This window comes from Penaeus chinensis, chromosome 22, assembly GCF_019202785.1.
Source record: "Penaeus chinensis breed Huanghai No. 1 chromosome 22, ASM1920278v2, whole genome shotgun sequence".
NCBI lineage: Eukaryota > Metazoa > Arthropoda > Malacostraca > Decapoda > Penaeidae > Penaeus > Penaeus chinensis.
The window spans coordinates 9,450,962-9,453,461 of NC_061840.1; the positions used below are offsets into that span (position 1 = coordinate 9,450,962).

Sequence of the window (2,500 nt, forward strand, 5' to 3'; positions counted from 1 at the left end):
CTCTCTCTCTCTCTCTCTCTCTCTCTCTCTCTCTCTCTCTCTCCCTCTCTCTCAATCCCTCTCTCTCTCTCCCTCTCTCTCTCTCCCTCTCTCTCTCTCCCTCTCTCTCTCTCCCTCTCTCTCTCTCCCTCTCTCTCTCTTATTCTCTCTCTCTTATTCTTCATCTCTTATTTTCTTTCTCTTATTCTCTCTCTCTTATTCTCTCTCTCTCTCTCTCTCTCTCTCTCTCTCTCTCTTACTCTCTCTCTCTCTCTCTCTCTCTCTCTCTCTCTCTCTCTCTCTCTCTCTCTCTCTCTGCTCTCTGCTCTCTGCTCTCTGCTCCCTGCTCCCTGCTCCCTGCTCCCTGCTCCTTCCCCAGCTCTCTGCTCCCTCCCCTGATCCCGGCTCCCTGCTCCCTCCCCGGCTCCCTGCTCCCTCCCCGGCTCCCTACTCCCTCCCCAGCTCCCTGCTCCCTCCCAGCTCCCTGCTCCCTCCCCTGCTCCCTCCCCGGCTCCCTGCTCCCTCCCCGGCTCCCTGCTCCCTCCCCAGTCACTGCTCCCTCCCCGGCTCCCTGCTCCCTCCCCAGCTCCCTGCTCCCTCCCCGGCTCCCTGCTCCCTCTCCGGCTCCCTACTCCCTGCTCCCTCCCCGGCTCCCTGCTCCCTCCCCAGCTCCCTGCTCCCTCCCCTGCTCCCTCCCCGGCTCCCTGCTCCCTCCCCGGCTCCCTGCTCCCTCCCCAGTCACTGCTCCCTCCCCGGCTCCCTGCTCCCTCCCCAGCTCCCTGCTCCCTCCCCGGCTCCCTGCTCCCTCCCCGGCTCCCTGCTCCCTCCCCGGCTCCCTACTCCCTCCCCAGCTCCCTGCTCCCTCCCCGGCTCCCTGCTCCCTCCCCAGCTCCCTGCTCCCTCCCCGGCTCCCTGCTCCCTCCCCGGCTCCCTGCTCCCTCCCCTGCTCCCTCCCCGGCTCCCTACTCCCTCCCCAGCTCCCTGCTCCCTCCCCGGCTCCCTGCTCCCTCCCCAGCTCCCTGCTCCCTCCCCAGCTTCCTGCTCCCTGCTCCCTCCCCAGCTCCCTGCTTCCTCCCCTGCTCCCTCCCCAGCTCCCTGTTCCCTCCCCTGCTCCCTGCTCCCTCCCCGGCTCTTTGCTCCCTCCCCGGCTCCTTGCTCCCTCCCCTGCTCCCTGCTCCCTGTTCCCTCCCCTGATCCCTGCTCCCTCGTTCCTCCCCAGCTCCCTGCTCCCTCCCCGGCTTCCTTTTCCCTGCTCCCTCCCCAGCTCCTTGCTCCCTGCTTCCTCTTCCTCGGCTTTTGTCTTACTGAATGGCATTATTATTTGTTGGCAGAAATGTTGCCACCAGTTAATTAAGGAGACGACGACCTGCCTACCTTTAAACCAATCTATCTCGTTCTCTTGCTCACTCTTGCTCACATCTCTTCCAATCCTTCGCATTGTTACTCTCACTTCCTCTCTCCTTCTGGCTCCCCGCATCTCCCCGCTTTTGACATCTGCCCTTGATCGTGGACTCGCATCTTCACGTTTACTTCCTGACGCCTCGCTCCTCTTTTTGTCATTTCTCCCTTTCTCGCGCATTATTCCTCCATGTTTCTGTTCCTCCTTCGCTTTACCTGTCTCGCCACTTCTCTCCTCTCTCTTTTTTCTTCGAGTTTTCCCTTCTCACTTACATTGCCACACTTATTTTCTCTCCACCTGCTCGTTTTTCACTTCCCTTCGTCAAACAGGCCTTCCACACCAAGTTTCAGCATCTAAACAGAGGAGAACATGTACCATGACTCCATTTGACAATTCGAGCTGATGTGCTGAAGATGTTGTTTTTCTATCTGTCAAGCCCCACATATTGCTCTTAGTAACTGGGTATTTTTAGCATTGTTAAATGCATGTCTAGACACCCTCGGTGAATTTCTGTCTTTATTATCATCATACTATTAGCATTGTATCATCACCTTAAAAATATTTTATTCATCCTTTTTTAGTCGTAGACAATAATATATATATGTGTGTGTGTGTGTGTGTGTGTGTGTGTGTGTGTGTGTGTGTGTGTGTGTGTGTGTGTGTGTGTGTGTGTGTGTGTGTGTGTGTGTGTGTGTGTGTGTGTGTGTGTGTGTGTGTGTGTGTTTGTGTGTGTGTGTGTATGTATCTCTCGTACTTTCTGTCATGTCTGTCTCATCTTTATTCATACTTTTCTAATTTTGCTTGTTTCATTTAAATATATATATATACCCTCAAAGAAAGACTTATAAAATACTTATATTCGTAATACTTACGAATTGCTGAATTACTTCAAAATTTTTCCTTAAAAAGAAATTTGTGTATTTTGACGGTGGCACGCGTTCACTGTGAATAAATATTTAATCAAGGAAAATGTAATTTGTCTTGAATGTACACTGACAGGAATGTTCAGCCCTCGCACTGTCAGCCAGTCACGCTGGCCGACTGACTGAGCATCAAATGCGCCTCATTACCTAATGAGCTCCTCGTCGCCGGCAGCCGAGTAACACCTGCGAGAGGCCGACC

At 54.4% G+C, this 2,500-nt stretch overlaps 1 protein-coding gene across 2 annotated transcripts in view; it reads right to left on the minus strand.

Moving 5' to 3' along the window:
• The window catches only part of LOC125036851 (nascent polypeptide-associated complex subunit alpha, muscle-specific form-like), a 31,648-nt gene that overhangs the window by 28,454 nt on the left and 694 nt on the right, over nucleotides 1-2,500 (minus strand). The window lies entirely within an intron of this gene.